The sequence below is a fragment of the Pseudophryne corroboree genome, chromosome 8, assembly GCF_028390025.1.
Source record: "Pseudophryne corroboree isolate aPseCor3 chromosome 8, aPseCor3.hap2, whole genome shotgun sequence".
NCBI lineage: Eukaryota > Metazoa > Chordata > Amphibia > Anura > Myobatrachidae > Pseudophryne > Pseudophryne corroboree.
In genome coordinates this window covers 379,891,799-379,904,286 of record NC_086451.1, presented here as the reverse complement: position 1 = coordinate 379,904,286, position 12,488 = coordinate 379,891,799, and the positions used below count along the sequence as shown (strand labels likewise).

Below are 12,488 nucleotides of genomic sequence, written 5' to 3'. Positions count from 1 at the left end.
GCGTTCAAATCAGAGATAGGTTTCTTACCCTTGGGAGCTGAACTTTCAGGCAAAGTACTCCTATTAGAAGAAGACAGAAAAGCACATCCTGCAGTCAAAACAACGGGCTGAGACTCTTGTGCCGAGTTTACAGTATTTGGTGGACTCTCAGCAGATAAGACGGGTGACTTAGAGGAACCTGAACCAATTTCTTTAGAACCATATCTTTTAATAACTGCATCACTGAATGCTGGGGGATCCTGAAGAATGGGATCTTCAGCTTTCATTAGGCTGGTCGCCCACTCAAAAGGCTCTCCTCTAAAGGAATATATCAGATAGAGCACTAGGTTCTTTGAAGTGATGCCCAGAAATGGTCTAGACAACATAATGATGTAATAGTGTTTGTAAAGCGCCAGAAATTGGACTAAGTCCCCATCAAAGATTATGGATGTTGAGATATCAACAGAGTCAGGATCTGTTTTCTTCCCATCTGACTGACTAGAGTGCTTTGCTAGAACCTGGTCACTATTGACCTTACTCGAGGCTGAGACTCTCTGAACCCCACCTGGGGCAGTGACTTTCTGAACCCCACCCGGGGCAGTGACTTTCTGAACCCCACCCGGGGCAGTGACTTTCTGAACCCCACCCGGGGCAGTAACTTTCTGAACCCCACCCGGGGCAGTAGCTTTCTGAACCCCACCCGGGGCAGTAGCTTTCTGAACCCCACCCGGGGCAGTAGCTTTCTGAACCCCACCCGGGGCAGTAACTTTCTGAACCCCACCCGGGGTAGTGACTTTCTGAACCCCACCCGGGGCAGTGACCTTTGGGAACCCCGCTGGGGTCAGCACCTCGGATTCTTTTACAGGGACCGAGCCGTCGGCCTCCCCCACTGGGACCGAGCCATCGGCCTCCCTCACTGGGACCGAGCCATCGGCTTCCCTCACTGGGACTGAGCCATTGGCCTCCCCCTCTGAGTCGATAATTTTCTAAACTTCTCCCGGGACTATGACTTCCGTGACTTTTGCTGAAGCTATAACCTTCAGAACCTCCACAAATGCTATGCCTCTTAAGTTCTTTCCTGGGGAAGCGACCTCTAGACCCTTCTTTGAGGCTGCGTCTCTCGAGACCCCACTTGGGGATATTACTTCAAAGATCCCTTCTGGGGTTTTACTTCTCGAGTTCCCTTCTAGAACTATGGTTTCAGATCCCCTTTCTGGGGTTGCACTTTTCAAGTCCCTACCTGGGGTAACAGCTTCTGAGACCCCTTCTGGTAAGGACACCTGAGCTATAAAATTTGACGTCCCTCTATAACCTAGAGCATCGGGTACCGCTCCAGCGCTCTGGGCATCGGGTACCGCTCCAGCACTCTGGGCATCGGGTACCGCTCCAGCACTCTGGGCATCGGGTACCGCTCCAGCACTCTGGGCATCGGGTACCGCTCCAGCACTCTGGGCATCGGGCACCGCTCCAGCACTCTGGGCATCGGGCACCGCTCCAGCACTCTGGGCATCGGGCACCGCTCCAGCACTCTGGGCATCGGGCACCGCTCCAGGACCCTGGGCATCGGGCACCGCTCCAGGACCCTGGGCATCGGGCACCGCTCCAGGACCCTGGGCATCGGGCACCGCTCCAGGACCCTGGGCATCGGGCACCACTCCAGGGGTGTGCAACTCTGCTTGAACAGGAAAATCAAGAGAGGAGAGAAACATTCTCATTTGATTCCTGAATCTATAATGGGGCTCCCTTGCCCAAGGACCCCAATTATAGGACAGAGAGCTTTTTAGTGTGGGTTGTGTGACAAGTACCTCTGCCACAGTAGAGACAGGAGTAGGTCTTGTATCCTGACTCAGCTTGGCCAGAGGGCAAGACTTGTCACCACACTTTGGCTTGCGCAACTCACAGGTCTGCAGATAGTGGCCTAAACCCCCACAATATAGGCATAAGTTTAAGTTTCTGCGACGCAGACGCTCCTCTTCTGAGAGCATGGGCCGCAGAAAACTTTTAAACCTTTTCTCTTCAATTAAACCAGAGGATTCTCTTGTCACCATACTGTGAACAAGAGTCTCTTTAGAGATAGATGTACTCTCAACGACTTCAGGCAAGATGAGCAAGATTTTAGTCAGAAGGTTTTGCAGTTGCTTTAAGGATTGCTGCAAAACTTCTAGTCGCTCAGGTCTCAAAGCACTGAAAGCAGAGTTCAGGGCTGAGAGAGATGCCTGCAGGGCTTGCATAGTAGACATAGGAGGATTTAAAACTAGACAGGACAAGACAAGGCAAGACTAGACAAGGCAAGACTAGACAAGGCAAGACTGAATTTTTAAACTAGACAAAACAAGACTGGATTTTTTTTTTTTTTTAAATACCGGATTGGATTCTGCACTCTGAATTCTAGACAGGACTGGATTTCTAAACACCGGACTGGATTCTGCAAACTGAATTCTAGACAGGACTGGATTCTAAACACCGGACTGGATTCTGCACACTGAATTCTAGACAGGACTGGATTCTAAACACCGGACTGGATTCTAGACTAGACACTGGACTGGGCCAAAAAAGAAAAAAGTTTTATTTCTTTTTTGTGGTATGGCTGGTGATAATGTTATGAAGTGAGTCCAGAGCACCAGGACGTAATACTGGATTTGGTGAAATGGAACGGGAATAGCCCCTGGCACCCTACCTCCGTTGTTTTACCCGTGTTGTCAATTCACGCTTGCAGGACTATGGTTTCTTGGGCCCATGGCAGCCGCGTTTGAAGGGCGGATTAGGTCTGCCCAACTCCGATGCCCCCTCAGGTCTTAAAGAGAGACAAAGCGTGAACTGAGACAGGGTAATAACAAGGGGCCCTCTAGCTGAAACAACCAAAGCCAGGGTCTACTAACTAGGCTAAAACTAAATGTATGTGCGGCTTGCCGCCAAAGGAAAAGAACAACAAAGGAAATGCTGACCACACGCCGACACAATACTTTTGTGTACCGGCGGTGACAGCATAAGCAGAACCCTCTGCAAAACACCAGTGACAGATACAACCAAGGAATACAGCGGCCTCGGCCGACGGACGCGGCAAAGCCGCTACTCACGGAACCGGTACAAATACTGGCAGACGGACAGGAACCCCCAATGCTGCCGACACAGACTCTCAGAACTGGAGGACAGGCAGAATCCCAAACGACAGACCGGTGGACACCAAGAAGCCAGAAACTCGACCAGGCATAGGCAAAGCCACAGGACTTCTGGACAGGAACGCTTCACAGCAGGACACGGGATAAGACACAGGAATCGACACAGGGACTGACACAGGAATCGACACAGGAAGCAGCTAGACAGACACTGCTAGACAGGAGCTCAGGAACTGGCAGGAACAAGCTCAGAACTCAAGCACTCTGGAAGACTGGAAACCTAGAAATATCATCAGCGTCTGTGAATTGCACTCAGCCAGCATATAACAGAGAGGCCTAATTAATTATGTCGTGCAGCTGCCCCGTTGCATGACTCCAAACTGACAAGATGCAATTAGCAGACAGGTGAGACCAACCACATGGAAAGAGGCTGCAATTACACAGACTCACCACTGACAGCAAACAAATATCTTCTAAACCAGAGCAAAAGGAAATCCTGGCCTGCAAGAGAACTATAAACATAAAATAGGAATGAACCACTACCTGTGGTTCATAACAGTATCCTCTCCTTAAGGGTGAGCTCCGAGCACCCTATGACACCCACGGGGAACATAAACAGAAGTATAACATAAAATGCATAACCAAAATGAAACATAGGAATGAGCCACAGCCGTGGCTCATAACACAGAATGAGCCGAAATTCACATTATAGCACATGGTATGAGCCAAAATTCACATTATAGTACACGGTATGAGCCGAAATTCACATTATAGAGTGACAGAGTGACAGCAGGGACATGGAAAATGACAGCAGGAACATGGAAAGTGACAGCAAGGGCATACAGTAGGGACTAGGGAGAGAGAAAGGCAGCAGGGTAAGATTACCTGTTTAGCAGCGGCGGTGGTCTGCGGTGCTGTGGATGAGTAGGCTGTGGTAGGCGTGACGTGGAGGAGGCTGTGGGCCTCGGAGATAGTGCAGAGGAGGAGGCTGTGGGTGTGCAGAGGTGAGAGGGCGGGGCGGCAGAAGAGGCTGAGGGCGGCTGCAGTGGATCTGGAACCAGGCTGGCTTTATTATCCCTACCGCCGCATCAAGATCCTGTGACCACGGCGCTAATATTTCAAAACTGCTGCGGACTGGCAGCCAATCAGCGACAGATTTGAACTAGTAGCGCCACAGTCACAGGAGCTCGATGCAGCGGCAGGGATAATAAAGCCGGCCTGGTCCCAGATCCGCTGCAGCTGGGAGTCTGGAACCAGGGCTTCCAGTGCGGCGGCGATGGTAGGGGCGGAGCAACGGAGCTCAGCTTCTTTGTCGGCCCATACAGTAATGCCCACAGCAGTAGCACCCCTTATACAATGCCCACAGTAGTAGAGCCCCTTATGCAATGCCCGCAATAGTAATGCCCCTTATGTCCCCAGGAGTGGTGCCCCCTTTACAATGCCCTCATTAGCAGTGCACCCCATCAGTAATGCCCTTAATGGTATTGCCCCTGTGTAGTATTGTCCCCAGTAGTAATGTTGCCTGATGTAATGCCCCCAGTCGTTTAGCCCCCTGTAGTTTAGCCCCAGCAGTCATGCCCCCACTGGTAATGGCCCTGCAGTTATGACCCCAGTAATTTACTCCCCCCCTTTAGTTTAGCCTCCGAGTGGTAATGCCCCCAGTAGTTTTGCCCTCATGTAGTTTGCCCAGTGTAATTTAGCCTCCGAGTGGTAATGCCCCCTGCAGTTGTGCCCCCAGTTGTTTAGCCCCTGTAGTTTAGCCCCCATGTAGTTTGCCCCCGTTAGTAATGTCCCCAGTAGTTTGCCCCTTGTAGTTATACCCCCAGTAGTTTAGCTCCTGTAGTTATGCCCCCTTGTAGTTTAGCCCCCAGTAGTAATGCTGCCAGTAGTTTGCCCCTTTGTAGCTTTCCCCCTTGTAGTAATGCCCCCAGTAGTTTGCCCCTTTGTAGCTTGCCCCTTGTAGTTTGCCCCAGCAGTAAAGGCCCCCAGTAGCTTGCCCCCAGTACTAAAGCCCCCCAGTAGTTTGCCCCAGTAGTAAAAGCCCCCCAGTAGAAGCGCCGCTAGTGGTACACATATGGGAGGGAGGGAGGGTGGGGGAGAGGAGAAGCACCATACTTACAAGCCTCGCCGCCCGCTCCTCTGCACTATGGGAGAGACGTCATGACGTCTCTCCCATAGCGCGCACTGACAGAGCCGGAAGCAGGAGCTCAGTACTGAGCTCCTGCCTCCGGCTGCCGCTGTGGAGAGGGAGACGGGCGCCCGCTGGTAACGCGATCTCAGCGGGCGCCCGGCATCTCCCTGCAGCGCCGGGACATCGGGTTAGGTGAGCCGGGGGAGGCGGAACTGTGTTCCGTCTCCAAGTGGAACTGATGGAACGCATTTCCGCCCCGTTCCGGCTCACTTTAACCCCTGGGTTTAGGGATAGAATATATTGGTTGCAGTATTTATGAAGAATGGATACGTATTGTAATACAGATGCGTCCTCATACATCCAGCCTTAATACGGCACGCAGCGCAAGATGCCTGGCCACGAGTGAGCCTTCAGGTCCCATGCAACTCTGCTAGCCTTTTTTTCTTCTTCAAAAAATGCGTCTTAGTCACAACGCAGTGCGACTAGGACGCACCAGGAGACTGCGCTGATTAATGTAACATATGATAATACAGAATTTGTATTGGAAAAAACCTGCGGCTGTTACATTGTATCACTTTGTATACAGATTCAGAGACTTGGTCGCACGCAGATATACAAGTGACCCTGACCCTGTCGACATTTTGACCCTGTTGGCCTAATGCACGTTGACCATATGAGGCACAACCTAATACTGTCTATCTAATTACTGTTGATCCTCTATACCACACCCGTGGCTGGGTCCAATTGCCTATACTACTACACATTGTGCTGCCAGGCACTGGGCTCCTTATAAGATACTGGAGACTACGGACTAGGTAATGCTTTACATTGCACCAGCAACAACTGGGCTCTATTTTATTTAGGGCCATCAAGGACTTGTCTTTTTATTTTACACGGTGACCCTTTTCTTTTCTTTTCGTTTCTATTTTCTTTTTTTTACTAAGACACTAGGGGCTGTACTCATACACTGTGTTACCAGGGACTTGGGCTTTATTGCATATTGAACAACCAGGGACCAGAGTCTTTTTTTTTGCAATATATTACCAAGGACTAGGGAAGTGATTCAGATCTGATCGCTGCTGTGCATTTTTTCACAGCGGGCGTTTGGGTAGTAACTGCACATGCGCACGCACCGCAATGCACACGCACTTCATCTATCAACAACGAGCATCGCTGGTCAGCAACGGGATGGTGCGAAAAATCCGATCGCAAAGGCGTTTGCAAGGTGACTGACAGGAGGAGACCATTTGTGGGTTGTAACTGACCGTTTACTGGGAGTGTCCGGAAAAACGCTGGCGTTCCCAAGCGTTTTCAGGGAGGGAGTCTGACGTCAGCTCCGGCCCCGATCAGCCTGATGTGATTGCGCTGTAGGAGTAAGTCCTGGGCTACACAGAGACTGCACACACACTGGATTTTAGCAGCTCAGCGTACACATAGGATCTCACACTTGCCCGGTGAATATACACTCCACCTGGAGACGGCGATTATCTGAACGCAGGAGAGCAAAATTGGCATCCCAATGATCAGCTCTGAATGACCCCCTAGGTTCTTTATTTTATGAGCTGCAAAGCTCATGGTCATCAACTTGCTCCAGTGACGTGCGGTGAGGTCCATGGCTGGGGAGGCTCTGGCTAGTATGAGAGACAGATTTACACATATATATGATTTAGTGCTGAGTTTTGACTATAAAAATGATTAGGATAATGCAAAGATGATATTTATAAGTTATTATCTGCTTTGTATTATTCTAATCATTTTTATAGTCAAAACTCTGGAGTATGATGGGTGAGACTGAGCCTACCCTGACTACACGTCGCTGACCTGCTCCACCTCCTACCCCAATATTCCGCCCTACAAGGAGTAGTGACGCAGATATCATAGGGGGTCATTCCGAGTTGTTCGCTCGTTATTTTTTTTCGCTACAGAGCGATTAGTCGCAAACTGCGCATGCGCAATGTACGCAGTGCACCTGCGCCAAGTAAATTAGCACAAAAGTTTGGTATTTTACTCACGGCGTTACGAAGTGTTTTCATCGTTCTGCTGATCGTAGTGTGATTGACAGGAAGTGGGTGTTTCTGGGCGGAAACTGACCGTTTTCTGGGAGTGTGCGGAAAAACGCAGGCGTGTCAGGGGAAAACGCGGGAGTGTCTGGAGAAACGGGGGAGTGGCTGGCCGAACGCTGGGCGTGTGTGTGGCGTCAAACCAGGAACGAAACTGACTGAACTGATCGCAGTGGCAGAGTAAGTCTCGAGCTACTCAGAAACTGCTAAGAAATTTCTATTCACAATTCTGCTAATCTTTCGTTCGCTATTCTGCTAAGCTAAGATTCACTCCCAGAGGGCGGCGGCCTAGCGTGTGCAATGCTGCTAAAATCTGCTAGCGAACGATCAACTCGGAATGACCCCCATAGAGGGCTCCTTATGTGATGACAGAATGCAGCTGCAAGGGGCACTGGCACAGGAGGGGCAATATCCCCTTCACTTATACATCCTCTGCTTTCCCTTCGTCTTTATACAGTGACCACAGGAAGAAGCTTATATGATGGTCTGTGTGTCCATATGCAAATGCTCCTGCATTGGTGACTGGCATAGGAGCACAGATACTGGAAAAGTACGAAACTTGGGCGGGGTGGTGTTGGGGGGGCAGTATAGGGCTGGGGCCTACCTCGCAGCTTAGAATAGGCCTCTTCTGGGAGGCTGGAATGTTTTCCTTCCCTTCTTGCATCTGCTAATATAAGTGCTTGCTGCCACGCAGGGAGCTCTACTGGTTATAATGAGACACGCAGTACAGTAGGTTGGAACAAAACCATGCTTCCTATAGGATTTTATCAAAAGGAATATTATAGGCCGTCAGCTTGGCTTTAAGATAGGGGAATAGTTTACCCAACAAACAGAATCATACAAACCCAATAGCGTCTTCAAGACAAATAAAGGAATTTGATGAGATAAATAAGAATATATCTCCTGAGCCCTGCGCTCGGGTAAGGGTTAATAGCTGATTTATTCAGATGAAAACCTTCTATCTTCAGAAGGAGCTCTCTGTATTGTAAATAGATTTTCAACACCGGGTTCCTGCGACTGCTTTGCATAATAAAGGGATGTCAGCGTGTTGTACATGTAGCGATGCTTGAGAGGTGGTACTGGGACACGATCATTGTCTGTTCCTTTGTTACAGTCTGTTTTCCTGCGTACAAAAGCCGAGGATTGATATTTAACCGGATTATCGTGCCCAAAATGAATGCAGCATTAATCCCACCACATAAATAGGAACCAGTTAACAGTTTTGCAGACACTGAACCCACATTCAGCAAATGCCATTCTGTTATTATATACCTGTCTAGAAATCTCATTTTAGATAATCAATGGCTTAATTAATATGTCAGTGTTCTTATGCTACTTCATGCCTGCTCATGGATCTTCATTTAAATAGGTCATTAATAAATATGTAATGACTTTTACATCACGTTTTCTCCTGCCAATAATATTTTAATTGAATGCCTTTTTCTTGCCATGGTTGCCGGCAGTCAGCAAGGTTATTGACAATTAAAAATGTATTTCTATTAGTGATTTCTGTTAGTAATTTGTAGGTAGCAGTGTGACTCTCTAGGCATATCGCAAGCTGGAAAACTCAGCCGTTGGGGCAGTGACCGCGCTGCCCTCTCGGCCTGGGTGGCAGAACCGATTGTGCGCCTGACTGCGGATACTGGCCCAGCAAAGCTGTAATGAACTCTTACCCAACCATGCCAATACCTTCATGGCAGCTGAGTAACGTTCAGATTCCTCTGATACATGTGTTTGTTTTCTGATTTCTTAAAGCAATTAATAGTGATTAAAAAAACTAATTGCATCGGCGTATTAATAGTAGAGACCACATGCATGGATGTATCTATGGGGCAGGTGTATTAGCCTGGAGAAGTGATAAAGAAATGATAAGTGCAAGGTGATAACGCACCAGTCAATCAGCTCCAATATGTAAATTGACAGGAGCCGATTGGCTGGTGCATTACCACCTTCCACCTATCACTGCTTTATCACTTCTCCAGGCTTCATACATCTGCCCCTATTATAGGTGCAGGGTGTGTGGTACACATGGGATTAGTGGTGTATCTATATGGGTGCAGTATGTGAGGGGCTTACGAGCCCCTGGATCCAGAGGGGCCCACACTGCACATCCAGCACCCTTTTTTTCAATACTTACCTCTAATCGGAGTCTGTCAGCAGCAGCGCTGTACAAATCACTGTTCAAATTAAATTTGTGCCTGTGCAGTAGGAAAAATCACGGGGGAAATGGCCACAGGGGCATTTTCCTGGAGACCTGTGCACCACTTAGTGTGAAGAGTCAGTATACTGTAGATGTGCTGCCGCTTCCTGCTAGAGAGGAGGTGGGGGTCCAGAGGAAGACCGCACATGGGCACCCTCTTCTCCTAATACGCCCCTGCATGATCCCAATGATCAAGGGAGACCTACGCCATACACACTGCATCCCAGTACAATATCCATTTGGACTGAGACCGGTGCCATTTTTGCAGCAATTTCTTAAAACATATGTTGCCAGTGCTATATTCCTGATGAAATGGCTGACAGTATGGCACATACACAGAAGATGACAAGGACTCTGGCACTTTTAATGGGGGGAGGATGCCAACCCAAAACTTATACATGTGGGAAGTACCTGGATGTTGCTGCTGGCCCTAAGGCGACAGAGCAATCATCAACAGACTACATTTTATTCTTATTGTGGCTTTCACATGATGCTTAGGTTTAGGCAGGAGGAGGGGCGTTAGGGCGCAGAGGCGGGGAAGGAGGGTTAGGTTTAGGCACTTGGTAGGGGAGGTTATGGTTAGGCATCAGGTGGGGAGGGTTAGGTTTAGGCAGTGGGGAAGGGAGGGTTAGGCACCACCCAGGAGGGTTAGGGTAAGGCACCACCAAGAGGGTCAGGGATAGGCACCACCGAGGAGGGTTAGTTTTAGGCACCCACAAGGGAGGGTTAGGGTAGGGGAAAGGGGAGGGTTAGGGTACTTTAGAGAGAGGGCTGTCGGGATTCTGATGGACAGGATGCCGCTGTCAGTATTCTGACCGCTGGCATCTCCCCCCACCGGTAACTCCTACTGATCCCTTCTAACATACTAGCATCTTTTACATTCAAAGTGCCAGTAAAAAAAAAATGCAGTTGTCAGTAAATTTGAATAAAACTGTCAGCTACACATTTTCAAGGGTTTGCAAATTTGTTCTTACAGTACATCATTTTGCCTACACAGGAATCTCATTTAAGGTAATTAACATGTAAGTGTTTATATGTAAATGTATTTCTACCCAAGAATCTTTGTTTAATGCGTTATTATGTAACTGCTCTTACATCACATTGTTATTTCCCCCTGCAATGGAATAAGTTACAAATGTAATTATTTGTTTTCTTTAGTTAAATCTTTGTGATAAAAGAATCAAACCACTGCTCTATTCTCAATTGAGCCAATTCTGACTGTTTAAAACTCCTTTTCTCTATAACACTGGGGCAGATGTATTAACCTGGAGACAGCATAAGGAAGTGATTAACCAGTGATATGTGCAAGGTGATAAACGCACCAGCCAATCAGCTCCAATATGTAAATTAACCGTTAGGAGCCGATTGGCTGGTGCGTTTATCGGGATCCAGTCTGAAGATCGACACTGTCTAGGTTGACAATGTTTAGGTCGACCACTATAGGTGGACAGTCACTAGGTCGACAGGGTTTCTAGGTCGACAGGGTTTCTAGGTCGACATGTCAAAAGGTCGACATGAGTTTTTCACTTTTTTTCTTTTTTTGAACTTTTTCATACTTCGCAATCCACGTGGACTACGATTGGAACAGTAACCTTGCCTGAAGCCATGCGAGGGGACACGATGCACTAATTCGACTTCCTGGTCGAACTCACAAAAAAACCTAATGTCGACCTTTTGACCTGTCGACCTAGAAACCCTGTCGACCTAGTGACTGTCGACCTAAACATTGTCGACCTAGACACTGTCGATTTGATGATCCACACCCGCGTTTATCACCTTGCACATATCACTGGTTTATCACTTTCTTATGCCTTCTCCAGGTTAATACATCTGCCTCACTGTTTCGCAAACTCGGTCCTCATGAAACAGTGCATGTTTTCAAGGTATCCTCAAGAATATTTAGCACCACCTGTAGACAGGGCCGCCTCAACAGCATTGAAGTCCCTGGGCAAAGCAATGTACTGGGGCCCCTAACCACCCATTCATTGGAACCAATAAAAAGAAATCAGAACTTACCCCGCTGCTGCAGTCCCACAATTTGCTGCATTCCTTCTATAAAAAAAAAATGGATATCGGTTTTATGGTAATAGTGGTGGCATTGCATTCTAGTAAACAACAAAGCATAATAATCCACTGGTATATATTTTTCTTCCCATGGCTACAGATTACAGTAAGCGTAACATCTTTGTTAGTAGACAAGCAATAATAAATGATTTTATTTTACAGTCAATTAAATCCACAGTTCTGCTCAGCTGCCTAATCTTAAAGCAGATGTTTATCTTCTCATAAATTCCTTAATAACAGACATTATCTGAGCTTTGTGCTCCTCCGGCTAGTTTTATCACACAGGGCAGAGTCTGAGCTTCTTGAAACTAATAACAGTTTAATACAGTATATAGTCACAAAAGCACCTGCACATCTACAGTATATACAGTTGGGTTTAAATACTACCCTTGATAACATAGATAACTGTGAAGATACAGGGTTCCAGAGCATTCAGGCATAGTGGTAGATGAAAACCAACTGTGATTTATTGAACAGAATGGGTGACAGACAGCACAGCACACTTCTGTAATCCAATTCCACACGACAGTCCCCACAATGTGGGGGTCATTCCGAGTTGATCGCTCGCTAGCAACTTTTTGCAGAGCTGCGATCAGGTTAAATCTCTGCAAAACTGCACATGCGTCTGCACCGCAATGCGCAGGCGCGTCGTACGGGTACAAAGAGGATCGGTGCTGGGTGATGGATTTAACAAGGAATCCATTCGCATAGCCGATCGCAAGGTGATTGACAGAACGAGGGTGTTTGTGGGTGTCAACTGACCGGTTTCTGGGAGTGTTTGGAAAAACGCAGGCGTGTCCAAGCGTTTGCAGGGCGGGTGTCTGACGTCAATTCCGGGACCAAAAAGACTGAAGTGATCGCAGCGGCTGAGTAAGTCCAGAGCTACTCAGAAACTGCAAAAAACTTTTTTGTGGCGTCGGCTGCAAAAGCGTTCGCAC

The 12,488-nt window shown here is 48.1% G+C and overlaps 1 protein-coding gene across 8 annotated transcripts in view; it reads left to right on the top strand.

Moving 5' to 3' along the window:
• LOC134949185 (leucine-rich repeat and fibronectin type III domain-containing protein 1-like protein) overlaps window positions 1-12,488 on the top strand; it is a 934,368-nt gene that overhangs the window by 507,871 nt on the left and 414,009 nt on the right. The gene's annotated exons all lie outside the window — the stretch shown is intronic.